At 36.7% G+C, this 16886-nt stretch overlaps 1 long non-coding RNA gene across 6 annotated transcripts in view; it reads right to left on the bottom strand.

Moving 5' to 3' along the window:
• LOC100146568 (uncharacterized) overlaps positions 1–16886 on the bottom strand; it is a 37810-nt gene that overhangs the window by 19700 nt on the left and 1224 nt on the right. For 2 of the 6 annotated variants that reach the window (XR_011434007.1, XR_011434008.1), the window contains exons 2-5: positions 13705–13867; positions 6682–6894; positions 4522–4658; positions 828–1276 (exon numbers count right to left, since the gene is read on the bottom strand). This is a non-coding gene — a long non-coding RNA (uncharacterized lncRNA). Of the gene's footprint in view, positions 1–301; positions 1277–4521; positions 4714–5153; positions 5274–6681; positions 6895–13704; positions 13868–16886 lie in introns of those variants that run through there. The other 4 variants (XR_011434006.1, XR_289728.4, XR_011434010.1 and 1 more) reach the window with 3 other exon arrangements.

Raw genomic sequence — 16886 nt, 5'->3', positions numbered from 1 at the left:
ACGTGAATCCTGCCGCCCCTCGCCAGTCTGGAAACGGAGATCCAATGCCAAATTAATAAACGATGGAGAGCTGCAACTCTCTTTGTGTTGGACAAACTGAGGTCCAAATGATAGTAACTGAGCCGTGAAATGACAATTAGGAGCCAAGTGTTTGTGAAAACGTTCAAAGTGAATTGTAACTAGCAGTGAGAACATTAAGTCAAATACGGTTTTGCTAATACTCATCATGTTTGTCTCAAATTATGATTGAATGAAAAATAGATGCGTTTTAGGAAGCTGAGAGGTCATAAGAATCCGTGACTTGAGACTGAAATATTTCCAAATTTAATTCAAATTGACATGAATAAAAATAAAATTATACTAACAAACAATGTATAAAAAGCTACTGTAGGAAAAGCATTACAAGCTACAATACCTACACTTCAGTTTATCTCAGAAATCTGGAATTAACTGTCAAGCTAATCCACTTAATTGAATCTTAACTTCAAAATACACATTTCAGGGATGAGCATTTCATTACCTGCTTCATCATGGTATTAAAATGTGATGACATAAAGATTAAAATGATTATTTTAACAGTACAAGACTAAATTATTAAGGTCAGTCTACATCTATTAATTTGTAACTTAACCTCTTAAAATTTCATAGGCGATACAATGGTTTTACTCAAACTAAAGCACTTGCTGGATACAAGGTATGCTTTTAAGCAGATTTATAGTTTATATTTTTTTTATATTCGACTAGATTCCACACTTAGCCATAATCAAATATTATTTTGAAGTTTCTTTGAGGAAATTTGAAAAATATTGATCTTTCTGGATACTTACTTCTCTTTCTGTTTTCTCATTTTCATGCTGATACATTCTTTCTTTTAAACGATTACATTCATCCATTAACTCCTTATTTCTTTCTTCCAGCATAAGACCTTGTTTTTCACTTTTGGCTTGAAGTTTTGGTACAATATCCTGAAACCGGTGTTGGATGTTAATTACTGTCTTTTCTTTACTATCAGCTTTGTTGTGAGCATCATCCAGTTGCTGTCAAAGTAACATATTTTCACTCTGTAGTTGAGCCAATCTCTCCTCCAAGGATTCCTGCTTCCTGATGTATTTATACACTCTCCCTTGTTCACTCTGATACATGTGTTCAGTTTCCTTCTTTTGACACTGTGTTTGGCTGAGGTCTCTTTGTACATCTTCTAAAACCAAAGTCTTCTCTCTGAGAACATCTCTTGATTGATGGAGCTCAACTTCTGCACTATTGACCTTACTTTCAGCTTTCGAAAGTTAAGAAAGAATCTCATTATTAACCTTTAGGTTAGATTTATCAAAATTCATTTTGTCCTATAAATGGAACCACTGTCTCTTGCTCTCTGGAGAGCAGGTTTTAGGACTCTTTGTGATATCTGACTTTGATCTTTTTCTTTCTTTCTTTCTTTCTTTGGTGAGGAAGATTGGCCCTGAGCTAACATCGGTTGCCAATCTTCCTCTTTCTTTTCTCCCCAAAGCCCCAGTGCATAGTTGTATACGCTAGTTGTAAATCATTCTAGTTTCTCTATGTGGGATGCCACCAGAGCATGGCTTGATGTAAGTCCACATGCAGGATCATAACCAGTGAACCCCAGGCTGCTGAGGCAGAGCATGTGAACTTAACCACTGGGCCACAGGGCCAGCCCCTGACTTTGATCTTTATCCTGGATAGCAGTAGCCAGTCTAGAATGGTATTGTAAGTGCAGGCCCTCCAGAGCCAGTTCAACTGATCCCATGTCTTATCAGCAGTGACTAAGAATTGCCTTTCAGAAAATCTGTAAGTCACCTAGTCAGAGCATGCACAAAAGAAGAAATCTTGACCCGAAATGACCATGGAACCAAAGATCCTCCTTCCCACAGAAAACAAGGACTGGGACACGACTGGAACTTGGAAGTCAGACTTTTATCAGAAGTGAGGGGTCCCTCATTTAGGAAGATCCAGGGTTAAAATTCCTTCTCCACCTCATTAAAAGTGTCTAGAACCCATCATAAGTGTTCGAAACCTCACCGTAAATGCTTGAAGCCAACCAATCAAAACGTGCCCCACCAGTGTTCCCATGTGCCAGTCTGTTCTCCTCAACCTTAAAACCTTAACCTCTTAAAATTGCCCCAAATCCTGAATCAGGAGACAGATCTCAGGGCCAATGCCTCCTGTTCTCCCTGGAGATCACTCTCACAGAATAAAGCTGATGTCTTTTCCCAAAGGCTGATGCCATAATTAATTGGGCGTTTATGTACACTGGGCAAGAGAACCCCAATTCTGTGCAGCTAACATTATGATTCCATTTCTGTCTCTAGTCTTTCTTTGCTTTGTTTGTCAGTCTTCAGTTTAGAGTTTAGCACTGTATTCTCAGCTGTCCACTATACTGGAATATTGTTTTGTTTTGTTTTTTTGAGGAAGATTAGCCCTGAGCTAACATCTGCTGCCAATCCTCCTGTTTCTGCTGAGGAAGACTGGCCCTGAGCTAACATCCATGCCCATCTTCCTCTACTTTAGATGTGGGACGCCTACCACAGCCTGGCTTGCCAAGCAGTGCCATGTCTGCACCCGGGATCGGAACCAGCAAACCCCGGGCCGCCGAAGCAGAATGTGTGAACTTAACTGCTGTGCTACCAGGCCAGCCCCTGGAATATTGTTTTTTTTAATGTGCCCTCACTCAATTTTATTGTCTTTTGAAAATCATCATTCTGGGGCTAGCCCTGTGGCCCAGTGGATAAATTCGCACACTCCGCTTCCGCCGCCCAGGGTTTCTCCGATTTGGATCCTGGGCGTGGACATGGCACCACTCACGAAGCCATGCTGAGGCAGCATCTCACACAGCAGAACTGGAGGGACCTGCAACTGGAATATGCAGCTATTTACTGGGGTGCTTTGGGAAGAAGAGGAAGAAGAAGAGGAGAAGAAGAAAATGATTGGCAATAGATGTTAGCTCAGGGCCAATCTTTAAAAAAAAAAAACAATCATCATTCTTTTCTTTCACCAGTTCAATGTCCTCAAAATAGTTCCCTTCCTTTTCCTGGTTCTGATTTCTTACTGTGCCTATTTCCAGTCTTAGCACAGTAATTTCACCCTGCAACATGTGGTTTTTATGCAGCAAATCTTTCTCTTTTTCAGGACTATTAGAAACCTATGTAAAACAAAGGAGACTTGTAGCTAGCGTTCAATAAAATGACAAATCATGATTTCCTCTGAAATTAAAGAATAGACCTATATATTTATACAATAAAAAGTTTGCAGTAAATGGATATCTAAGTGGAAAAGAACTAAGTTGGATCCAAACCTCAAATGTTATATAAGCATAAATTCCCAAAAGTTCAAAAATTTAATTGAAGACAATGAATCCATGAAGGAATTTTTAAGAATCTCAGAATGGGAAAGGGATTTCTCTGAATTACAACAAACCCAGAAAGCATAAAATAAAAGACTGATAAACCTGACTACATTAAAACTTGAGTTTGCAGGCTGATATCTAACCTATCCAGCAGACCGAGGGTAGGAGCCTCAGCTCTGCACACATTTGGACAGCTGAAATCTCCCAAAGTCCTTTTCCTTGAGAATGTTCCACAGATAGTCTACTTTTCTAACATTTTTATAGTGGGTTATAAAAATTCCATCTACTGACAACTGATAAATTTGGGCATTGTGCCAAATATTTCTACATCCATCAGTGAACTCGCTGAGTTGTCACAGTTCTGGCAGACGAGCAAGCTGATTTCCCCAGGGCTTCCGACTCTACTACTAGTGCTCTTGCGCCAAACCACAGCTACTTCTCTACTGGAAACAGATACATACAAAAGAAGCTTATATTTCAAAGCTATGGTAAATAAGGTCAAATTTATAGAGTTCTTAGAAAATCATGAGATTACTTGCTGCTGCAATAACTATTATTTCCTCTTCATCATGTTTAAAATAGCAATAAATATGAAATAGGGGGAAAATACACTTCACTATTTTACTAGGAATAAAATATTTGTCAGTGAGTTATCATTAAGTATATATTATAGCATATCATTGTTTTCAAAAGCTCCTTGTACTGAAATAGAATAGTACTTGGAGAAAATTGTTATTTTCTCAAAAGTAGGAGAATGACGTTTAAAATATGGTCTCTGAACTGGCTATACTTTTCCTCCTTACCATCGGTGGAAGTGACAAACGAAACTCTCTATTAACACATGGAGGGGGCGAAATCATTGCCCAAAACTGGAACATCTGTGTTAACAGCAGAAGTTTTGAAATTCTAGAAAGCTCATTAACTCCTATGGAAAACATTAAAAACCTCTCCTTTAGATGAGGCCACTGTGAATATCACTACTTGACCGTTACAGACAAATGGATTTCAATTGAGAATATTACTTTACCCAATGGACCAAAAATGTCCCCCCCCCACTCAAAATATATATGCTTTGAAAATCGTCTCTACTTTCCAAGATGTATAGCATTGCTTTTTAAAATACACACACACACATATTTGAAAACGACTAAAGAAAATACCTCAGTGTTCATTTTCTTATGAGCCATTTCTATCGTCTTTGTTTGCAAAGGTGATTGGTCAGAATTCCATCTTGCAATATTCTGGCATTTTGTTCTTGAGAAAGTTGCCTCTGAGTGTCATTTCACTCTTCTACAACCTAGAGACACATTTCACTAGGTTTTTGGTCTCATATCACTAAAAAGAGTCAAAAGCTTAAGAGTAGAATGTTAAAAAAAAAAAAAAAAAGGAAGTATTTAAATGACAACTAAATTTGTCGCAGAGCAGAAATACAGGTAGACACAGTACTGTGAAATAAAATTTCTTTACAAAACATTTAACTAGTTCCATCAGTCTCAAGGCAAGTTAGTCTGTATTTTAAAATAACACAGCCAAAATTAACATTTATGTTAATGATTAAGCTCAATTTACCTTCCATTCCTCCATTCAGAAAACAGAGAGCATCTATTAGATGTCAAATATTGCAATAAATTAATAATTTCAGCTATAAATGTCACAGTTCATATTTAGGATGAGATAACATTTTTAGTTTTTTTAAAAACTGAAATAATATACATTAACTCAAAGGGATATTATAAATAATATTGATGAAACAATGTTAGAAATATGCATTTTTTACCAAAGATTAGCTTACCTGATTCAAATTACTTCTTATGTCCTCAATTCCATGTCTAGCGTTCCAAGAGCAAGTTTAAGTCATTGTTTCAATTCATTTTCTTTACTACATTGCTCTTCTTTTCTTCTTAACTGCTCCCTAATTTTTTCATATAACTTATCAACATCTCTTTTTCCCTTCTTGTTTCAAGGAAATTCTACAGTTAAATATGCTTATCTTAAAATTAGTTTTGTTATAAAATAAAAACTTCATTTTATGATCTGGTTCTACATATGTCGGTTTATTAGGCTAATGAAATTTCTATGTTCTCCAATTTTTTTCCTTTCTAGGTCTCGTTTTTAATTCCTCACTTCAATCTCCTCCAAAAGATATATATACTTGAAAGGTGGCAATGAAAAAACATTCTGCTGCTTAGTTTTAGTCAACAGTCACTCTGGTAAATATTGTAGGAAAGGAATTTTTAAATTATTCAGTAAAGTTAGAGTTGAAAATTGCTCTTTTTTCCACATAGTCATAATTAGCACTCTATTAGGACAGATTAGTTACTAATTGAAAAGAGAACTTGTTTATAAACAAGTTCATAAATTCACCAGAAAGAAAATTCCAACTTCACATAATATCACAGTGAAGTAATACTGACTAAAAGTGACTTACAGTGTAAGACAGCTGCAGATGTCTACACAACACATGTCTGCAGGCTCCTGTCACCCAGGACCAGGCAAGGGAAGCTGCTATCTGGGGTCCCACACTTTCTATGTTTCTTCCCTTGCAACACTTTCAACTTATCTTGTTGGTTATTATCTACTTTATAAATCATTTTAAAATCCCTTTTAGAATAAGACAGAATCCATACTAATTAAATAAGCAATAAAGACTAACGTGCTTTCAATATAGACCTTTGCATTAATTTTATCTCTAGATTTTAAATAAAGTAATTAGCAATCACTGTCCATTTTACTTTTTATTCCATGCATATATGAAGAATAAAATGGCATACATTTAAAAATTTTTCTGTCTTGAGAAAAATGGTCATTTCATACTCTGATGGGAATGTAAATTAATATAAACTTCCTTGAGAACAATTTAGAAATATGGATTAAAGATCTTTTTTAAGAGTTCTTATACTTTAGCCAGATAATACTATACTGAAGAATTTATTAAAAGTAAATAATCAGAAATATGGAAACAGATTTATATAAAAGACATTCCTTGCAGCATTAATTATAATACAGAAAAATGAAAAACAACAGAAATTTGATTTACTAAGTAAATAATCAGATTTCCAAATGATGGACTTCTATATGGTCATTAATATGATATTCTTCTGAATATACATTAAATTATTACATTAAATTATTATTAGAAGTATTCATGTTAAAAACTTGCTGTATTATTTCCAAGAATTTCATACGCCACAATACTAAAGAAGTTCTCCCACTGGTAAAATCCCAGAAGTTAAGTTACCAATTACAAAACTTCTCCTACATTTACTGTAGTATAAAACTAAATAGTTCAATTATTTCCTTAAAACCAAGAAGTTCAATACCTCAAACTGCAGACTTCTCGTTCCCATTCCACTTTTTGATGCTCTAACTGTGACTTCATTTCTTTGGTTCCTGACAGCCCCTTTTGTAGTCCACTAACCTTATTTTCCATTTTTTAAATTTTTACTTCAAGTAATTCACGGTGACTTTTTTACGTTCTATTAATCTTTCACATGAAAGAACTGCATTCTGGATTTTCAATAGGCTAACAGAATCTGCATCAGGGAGAAAACAAAAATAGAAATAAAATATGGGTATTTTTTTGTGCATAAAGGACTGTGCAGTTTCACGTTTTCTTATTCATATGTTGAACAAATGTATATTGAGCACCTGCAACATGGAAGACATTACACTAAGCTCTGCAGATCAAACAGACAAGACCCCTGGCTCTTGTTTAGCTTAAAGAGGAGAAAGACAAATAACATGTCAATTATAAAATGTGATAGATATTATAAGAAAACAGAGTTCTATGATCACATAACAGAAGTTGATCTAGACTGGGCCCAGGGAAGACCTCCCTGAGGAAGAGAGGGCTACACTGAGAAATGAAGGATGAGCAGGAAGCAATGAATCAAAGGAGGAAGAAGGGCACTCTAGATGGTCTACAGCACGTGCCGAAGGCTACTGCAATCTGCTTCTAGCCAAGACGGAGTAACAGGTAGTGATTGACCTTCCTACCCGAAACAAGCAAAAGCCAAACAGACAAAATACATAAAAATGATTTTCAAGACAAAGGACTTCAGGCAATGAAGGACAGTGATCCCCCAAAACAACTGAAGTTAGCCTAACAAATGCCCACCTCACTGCCTTGAGAGAATGTCCAGGCCACAATACAGGGAGAAGGAACTGAGGTAGAGCCCACCAGACTCCCTGAGTAGAGGTGGTGAAGCTGAGAGTCTGGTGAAACCAAGGCAGATGGAGATCACAGGTCAGAACACTGGAGAGTAGATAGCGGAACAGAGGAAGAACCCTGGAGATGTGCAGAGGGCCCCTGGGTGTTCACACAGGTCAGGACACTGGAGAGTAGAAAGCGGAAGAGAGGAGGAACCCTGGAGATCTGCAGGGGGGACCCCTGGGTGTTCAGTAGGGTAGTGCACAATACATACAGGTAAGGAAACTCCCAGCAACCAGGGGGAAAATCCATCTGAAAAGAGTAGAGGAAACAGCGCCTGGTGCTCACACAGCACCAGGAATGGTGTCTATTCCCATTAGCCAGCCTGGAAAAATTCATAATTCACAAGACAATGACTAGAACAGTTAGAAATGTCATGCTTCAGTAGTGGGGAATAGTTAGCCGTAGGCAGAGCACTGCTCTGGATGCACCTAACAAATCATAAGAGCAAGACCAGAAAGGATCAAACTGTTATATATTAGAAAAACCCAAATCCAAGTTTTCCTTGTATTTGTCCATATATGACTCTGCTTTTATAAAATCTAAAAGCACTGCTAATCTATTTACAATGCTTCATCACTCTAATGTCTATCACTTGTCCCTTAGATTCTCTCTTTTATCTGATATACGAATACAGTTGACTATGAAACGAAATTCAAATCAAGAGGTAAAAGATAAATGTCTACAGTTACTTTTAGTTGAGAGCATAAAGAAATAAGGAATTGCTATTTCCTAGAGCCAATTTCAAAAACTCTAGTGAACAATGTGATAAACCCCTGCAAACCAGAGGTCTCTCTCTCTCAAAGCTTCCATAGTCATTGGGTACCAAGAAGGTTTCTTCCATAGCTGGAGGCCATGAGTACTCCGGTGATCCTTCCTAACTCCCGCTCTTGTCTAATGGGCCCCATCCTCGGTTACATCCATGACCCCAGGGAAAAGGTAGGCAGCAACAATAGACACTGGTTCTCACCTATCCCGATATCGCAGTTAGGATTCAGGGATTTTTCTACGCACCCTTACAGTCAAGTCAAGAAGCCCCTTCTTAATACCTCTGCCTGCCTAAGTGAAAAAATCAGCTGGCAGTAAGAGGAACAACCTTAAAAGAAAATGTAATGTGCAGCCCAGAAGAGCAGTAGTAATAATAACACCATAATAATAATGATAGTAACAAAAATTTTACTCTCCTGAACACTTACTATGGACCAAACACTTTAGATTATTTCATTTGATCCTCCAAAGTGAGATAAGGAGTTACTCCTCACACTTCACATGAGAAAACAGCCATTTAGAGAAAGAAAGTGAATCCCATAGTCACTGGGGGCAGGACTGAGTTTGGTCCTAGTCTCCTCCTCACTCTAAATTACTAACAGCTCCCCTCAGGAAGGAGGGAGCGTAGCATAAAAAATAATAAAATGCAAGTGGATTTTTAGTCCAAGCTCAAAAACTTTTTTCTCACTCTTGAATTCTTTATTTATCCTACAGCCTTTATATGAAATAAAGGCAAAAGAAGAATGAAGAATTAGTAAATGAATTAAGTTTATACAAATTACAGCTTCAAATCAAACCATCGTCACAAAACTATTCAAACTTGCTCTGTTATTCCTGGGTTTTTATAGCTCACGTTGATTTAAAAAATCTGTCCTTTCACTAGTATAAAACAAGTATTTTGATAAGCCTCTAAAATTCCTTGTTTAAGTATCATCCAAAAAGAAACTCACGAAGCTGACGTCCCTTTCAAACAAACTGCCCACTTATTATGGTACCAGATCATTACAGACGCATGTAAGAGCACACACAGACGTTCTATAAGACAAGGGGCCGTGACTGCTTCTTCAGTGTATTCTCAGAGACTAGTATGTTTCTTGGAATCCAATAAATGTTTGTCATCTAAAATTAAAAAAAACAACCCACAGCACTCCCTATTCTAAACGCTATGTAGTATGCTGCACTAGATCCTGGAGCAGAAAATGGACCCTAGCGGAAAAAGTAGTGATTTGGTGAAATTAAGGTTTATTTTATACAATCTAAATAAAGTCTATAGCTTCGCTAAAGGTATTATATTAATGTTAATTTCTTAGTTTTGGCAAATGTACCATGGTTCTGTAAGTAGTCAGCATTGGGGGAAGCCAGATAAAGAGAATATAGGAACTCTCTGTGCTACCTTTGCAAATTTTCTGTAAATCTAAAATTCTTCCAATATGAAAAGTCACTAAAAAAAAAAAAAAAAGAAATAAGAAAACAACTCAGGAAAGAACCAGGTACATAGTAAATGTTAGTCAACAGTATCTATTAGAATTATGAATAGTATTAAAATGGCTTAAAATTAATAAATTTTTACTAGTGTAGTTTTTTTAATTGAGCTAACACTGGTTTATAACATTATATAAATTTCAGGTATACATCATTACATTTCGATTGCTGTGTAGATTACATCACGTTCACCACCCAAAGACTACCATCCATCACTACACACATGTGCCTAATCATCCCTTTCGCCCTCCTCCCTGCCCCCTTCCCCTCTGGTAACCACCAATCCAATCTCTGTCTCTATGTGTTTGTTTGTTGTTTTTATCTTCTATTTATGAGTGAGATCATATGGTATTTGTCTTTCTCCCTCTAACTTATTTTCACTTAGCATAATACTCTCAAGATCCATCCATGTTGTCACAAGTGGCAAGATTTCATCTTTTTTATGGCTGAGTAGTATTCCATGATGTATAAATACCACATCTTTTTTATCTATTTGTCCCTTGATGGGTACCTAGGTTGCTTCCAAGTCTTAGCTATTGTGAATAACACTGCAATGGACATAAGGGTGCATGTTTCTTTACCTATCCGTGTTTTCATGTTCTTTGGATAGATAACCAGCCATGGAATAGCTGGATGGTATGATAGTTCTAGTCTTAATTTTTTGAGGACTCTCCACACTTTCTTCTATAGTGGCTGCACCAGCTGGCACTCCCACCAGCAGTGTATGTGAGTTTCCTTCTCTCCACATTCTCTCCAACATTTGTTGTTTCCTGTCTTGTTAATTATAGCCATTCTGACAAGCATGAGGTGATATCTCATTGTAGTTTTGATTGCATTTCCCTGATAGTTAATGATGTTGAACATCCTTTCATGTGTCTGTTGGTCATCTGTATATCTTCTTTGAAATGTATGTTCAGATCTTTCCCCCATTTTTTAATTGGGTTGTTAGTTTTTTTGTTGTTGAGATGTATGAGTTCTTTATACATTTGGATATTGACCCCTTATCAGATATATGGTTTGCAAATATCTTCTCCCAATTGTTAGGTTGTCTTTTCATTTTATTGATGGTTTCCTTTGCTGTGCAGAAGTTTTTTAGTTTGACATAGTCCCATTTGTTTAGTTTTTCTATTGTTTCCCCAGATATGTTATTTGAAAATATGCTGCTAAGGCTGATGTCAAAGAGCTTACTCCCTATGTTTTCTTCTAGAAGTTTTACAGTTTGAAGTCTTACATTCAAGTCTTTAATCCATTTTGAATTAATTTTTGTGTATGGTGTAAGATAACAGTCTATTTTCATTCTTTTGCATGCGGCTGTGCAGTTTTCCTAACACCGTTTACTGAAGAGACTTTCTTTTCTCCATTGCATGTTCTTGGTTCCCTTGCAAATATTAGCTGTCCATAAATGTGTGAGTTTATTTCTGGGCTCTCGATTCTGTTCCATTGATATGTATGTCCATTTTTATGCCAGTATCATGCTGTTTTGATTACTATAGCTTTGTAGTATATTTTGAAATCAGAGGTTGTGATACCTCCAGCTTTGTTTTTTTTCTCAGGATTCTTTTGGTTATTCAGAGTCTTTTGTTGTTCCATATACATTTTAGGATTTTTTGTCCTATTTCTGTGAAAAATGTCATTGGAACTTTGATAGGGATTGCCTTGAATCTGTAGATTGCCTACGGAAGTATAGACATTTTAACTATGTTAATTTTCCCAATCTAAGAGCACAGAATATCTTTCCCTTGTGTCTTCTTCAATTTCTTTCAACAATGTTTTACAGTTTTCAGCATATAGGTCTTTCACTTCTTTGGTTAAATTTATTCCTAGGGATTTGATTCTTTTTGTTGCAATTGTAAATGCATTGTATTCTTAATTTCTCTTTCTGCTACTCTGTTGTTAGTGTATAGAAATGAAACTAATTTATGTATGTTGATTTTGTATCCTGTAAATTTACTGTATTCATCTATTATTTCTAAAAGTTTTTTGGTGGGTTCTTTAGGGTTTTCTATATACAAAATCATGTCATCTGGAAAAAGTGACAGTTTCACTTCTTCCTTTCCAGTTTGGAACCCTTTTATTTCTTTTTCTTGCCTGATTGCTCTGGATAGCACTTCCAAAACTATGCTAAATAAGAGTGGTGAAAATGCACATCCTAGTCTGTTTCCTGTTCTTAGAGGGATAGTTTTCAGTTTTTCTCCACTGAGTATGATATTAGCTGTGTTTTTGTCATACACGGCCTTTATTATGTTGAGGTACTTTCCTTCTATACCCATTTTATTCAGAGATTTTATCATAAAAGTATGCCGTATCTTGTCAAATGCTTTCTCTGCATCTATTGAGATCATCATGTGATTTTTATTCTTCATTTTGTTAATGTACTGTATCACCTTGATTGATTTGTGTATGTTGAACCATCCCTGCATCCCTAGAATAAATCTCATGTGCTCATGTTGTCTGATCTTTTTAACATACCATTGTATTTGATTTGCTAGTATTTTGTTGAGGACTTCTGCATCATTGTTCATCAGTGATACTGGCCTGTAATTTTCTCTTTTTGAGCTTTCCCTATCTGGTTTTTGTATGAGGGTAATGTTGGCTTCATAGAACCAGTTAGGGAGCTTCCCCTCCTCTTTAGTATTTTGGAAGAGTTTGAGAAGACAGGTATTAAGTCTTCTTTGAATGTTTGATAGAATTCCCCAGGGAAGCCATCTGATCCTGGACTTTTAGTTTTTGGGAGGTTTTAGATTACTGTTTCAATCTCCTTACTGGTGACTGGTCTATTCAAATTCTCTATTTCTTCCTCATTCAGTTCTGGAAGGTTATATGGTTCTAAGAATTTATCCATTTCTTCTAGATTATCCAATTTGTTCGTATACAGTTTTTCACAGTATTCTCTTATAATGTTTTGTATTTCTGAGGTGTCCATTGTAATTTATCCTCTTTCATTTCTTATTTTATTTATTTGAGACTTCTCTCTTTTTTCTTGGTGAATCTAGCTAAAGGTTTGTCAGTTTTGTTTATCTTTTCAAAGAACTAGCTCTTTGTTCCAATGATTTTTTTTCAATTGTCTTTTAAGTCTATATTTCATTGATTTCTGCTTTGATTTTTTATTATTTCCTTCCTTGTACTGCTTTTGGGCTTTGTTTGTTCTCCTTTTCCAGTTCCTTTAGGCGCACTGTTAGATTGTTTGAGACTTTTCTTCTTTGTTGAGGGAGGCCAGTATTGCTATAAACTTCCCTCTTAGTATCCCTTTTGCTGTATCCCATAAATTTTGGCATGTCATATTTTCATTTTCATTTTCGTTTGTCTCCAGGTATTTTTTGATTTCTCCTTTAACTTCTTCATTGACTCAATTGTTGTTAGGTAGCATTTTGTTTAATCTCCACATATTTGTGGCTTTTCCAATTTTCTTCCTGTAGTTGATTTCTAGTTTCATTCTGTTGTGGTCAGCCAAGATGTTTGGTATTATTCCAATCTTCTTAAATTTATCGAGAGTTGTTTTGTGGCCTAATATGTGATCCATCCTGGAGAACGTTCCATGCACATTCGAAAAGAATGTGTATTCTGTGGTGTTTGGATGGAATGTTCTGTATATATCTACTAAGTTCATCTGGTCTAATGTGTCATTTAAGGCCAATGTTTCCTTATTGCTATTCTGTTTGGATGATCTACCCATTGATGTAAGTGGAGTGTTAAAACCCCCTACTCTTATTGTGTTACTAGTTCTCCTTTTATGTCTGCTAATAATTGCTTTATATATTTAGGTGCTCCTATGTTGGGTTCACAGATATTTACAAGCATTATATCCTCTTGTTGGATTGTTCCCTTTACCATTATGAAGTGTAAAATGGCTTATTTTAATTGTAACAAAAATATATTAACTTACCATATTTATTTTCAAAGAAGCACTGTGCAGAAACATGAGATGTATGCCAGGGGGAAGAAATGTTTTTGTCTTTACAAAATCCAGGAAGTAGACTGTCTACAAGTTGATCAATCTGCCCAACTTTTCATTCAGATAATCCAGGGGCCCTTAAGTTCAGTTCAAGCTGTAAAAGATTACATCAACCAAGTAAGCAATATTATCAAGATATTTAACTTAAAGAGTTATCATCAGGTGAAACAATACAGATTTTTAAAATTTAACAAATGTATTGATTTCCTTTTTCTTTCTAACATTTAAAAAATAAGTTGGTGTAAATATTTGTATAGTTGTAATTTTACTGAAGTCAGTCATGTGAGGTTTGACAAATGTGAAAAAATCATATTCCCAATGGTAACATCAGCCCATGGAGCTTTAAAGCTTTGTTCCAGTCCTTAATGCCCATAGACAGAAGCCCATTTGATAGAGAAAGTGTGTGCTCTGTCACCACGGGACATCTCCCCCCTTGGGCCTCAGTGCTGAGATCCTTCTTTGAACCAAGAGGTTCTGCAGTTACCCATCTCTAACTTATCCTAAGGAGGGAAATTGAACAAAGTCAAAATGTGTGAAAACCAGGCAAGAAAATGCACTCACCTTGAAACAGTTCTAAAGTAACTAAAATTGGATAGGGGTGAGTTATTTTCCTGTCCACATGAGCTGATAGGAAGACAATAAAGACCAGTAACAAGAAGCTAGAACTTCAAGTAAGAAGAGCAAAAATAAACGGAACAAGTAATGTATCAACTTCTTGATGTAAAGCTAGATCCACAGATTTTATAGCTCTGGATCGACATTCAGGGGTTTGTCACTTACTAGCTTTGTGAGAAGTCATTCATATTCTTAGAATCCATTTTCTCATTAGTGAAACGAGCAAAAAATATGCCCTGCCTATTTCAAAACCAGATGGTATGGGTCAATGGAAGACATCATGCCTTGCTCACCTATTTAGCCTAACACACATAGTAAGATAGCTACAGGCATGATGAAATAGAATACTTAAAAGTGCTTTTTAAACTTCTAAAAACTATACAACTTAAATCATATTATAATGGAAACAGAAAGACTACAATATTCAAGAGCTGCTTTTTAAAAGTTATTTTTTAAAATGAAAAACCTGGGCCAGCCTGGTGCCATGATGGTTAGCTTTGCGTGCTCTGCTTTAGCAGCCTGCAGTTCGTAGGTTCAGATCTTGGGTGCAGACATACACACAGCTCATCAGGCTACACCGTGGTGGTGTCCCACATACAAAATAGAGGAATATTGGCACAGATATTATAATGCTCAGGAACAATCTTCCTCAAGCAAAAATAGGAAGATCGGCAACAGATGTTACCTCAGGGCCAATCTTCCTAACCAAAAAATAAATAAACAAAAATAAAATTAAAAACCAAAAAACCCACTTACAACACATAGACTTCAAAATGGAAATGCAGATTCTTAATGAAGAAAGAGAATTATTCCCCTTACTGATCGGGTCAGGTCCTCAGACCACAGAGAGAAATAATGTATATATAAGCATGGTAATTATCATACAACATGGTAACTGTTATTACAGAGATATATAAAAAAAAAGTAGACGAGAGAACACAGAGAAACCAATTTCCTAAGTATGATGAAGTCACTGAGGTAACAGCTAATTAGCAATATGCTGAGGGAGAAAGTCTTGCGGAAGGGGGCAAAAAGTCATCAAAGGGCCGGAATGTTTGAGATGTAGTAAAAAGTTTAGCGATGGAAGAAGGGACTAGAAAGGTGGGCTATGGCCAAATTGTGAAGAGTCTTGTCTGAATTTAATTCTAGAGCTAATATGATTAGTTTTGTTTTATAGTAAGAAAATAGAAGATAAAGAAAATAAACTGGGTGAGGGAAGGCTGATGGAAGAAGAGAAAAATGGTCTGAGGCTGAACTAAACCCTAACTAAGAAGGATGGAAATAACAAATCACAGAGAGGAGACACTTGAAGACACGGGTAGAGTAAGAGAGATGGGAGGGATAAGGGTGCTGGATGGATGTGCTGGTTTTCGACTGTTGTCTCTCAGCTCCTATTCATCCCTCTTGTTGCCATGAACACAGATGTGGGCCCTTTAAGTATTTTTCCTTTGCCAGCTGGCACGACGTCAAGCTTTGTCAGTAGAGGGCACTCGAGAGACACTGCAGGAGGAAAGAGGGTTTGTTCCTGGTTCTAGAGTGCTCACTCAGCGAGCTCCTGTCTGCAGCACACATGGTTTCTCCAGCATCTGGCTCCTGCAGCTTATGCAGCTTCTCCAAAGCCTGGCTCCTGCAGCGCAGTGGCCAGCAGTACCCAGCAGCTTCCCGTGGCACCACTCCTTCACCAGGCAGTTTTGGAGCAGTTTTTCCAGTGAGACACATGCCTGTGAACAGCTTTCCCTCGTACCCTAGGGGGCAGATTTCCACCAAGTTCAGCTGGCCTGGCACCAGTGACTTCTCTGCCACTCAGTGAGCCAAGGCCATGCCCTCCCCCACAAGGTCAGGACCTCAGCCCCAGGGAGGAGAACTCTTCCTGGGATGCTCCATCTCAGTCCCAGGAGGATTAGCTGCTCCTGGAATCTGCTAGTCATAGAAATTTTAAAGGTTTCTTTCCTTATTATTAGCCAATCCGTAGTCATTCCAATCCCCTGTAAAAATAGGTTTTTAAAAATATTAAACTAAAAAGTTATACCAATTTTTTATATTAAATTTTCACTGATCACATGACTGTGTGGTTTCTTTCTCCTGGTTGGACCCAGAGTCAGATATATTAGAATCTGGGGGAGTAGCTCAGTTTCAGACATCTTAATTTTCAGGTCCCTGGAGCCTATCTAGAGGGGTATTTTAACAAGCCACTAGATAAATTACTTTAAAATTTTAGAGAGAGATGTTTGGGAGTTATCAGAATATAGATATATAGAGATATTACCTGAAGATATGAAAATGGGTAACATAACCTGGGAGACTGCACAATGAAAATTACATTAAGGATAAATGCACAGTATACCCAATATTTAAGGGGTTGGTAATAAAAAGGGCCAGCAAAACGGAAAGAGAAAAATACCATCATCGATGTAGCAATTTAAGAGAGTATTTTGAAAGTAGTGAATGTTCAGCAAGATCAAATGTTAAGGAAAAGTTGAAAAAGATGTGGATTTTTT

This window comes from Equus caballus, chromosome 29 (assembly GCF_041296265.1).
Source record: "Equus caballus isolate H_3958 breed thoroughbred chromosome 29, TB-T2T, whole genome shotgun sequence".
NCBI classification, from domain to species: Eukaryota; Metazoa; Chordata; class Mammalia; order Perissodactyla; family Equidae; genus Equus; species Equus caballus.
The sequence above is the reverse complement of the archived record's forward strand: the minus strand, read 5'-3'. Positions and strand labels throughout refer to the sequence as shown.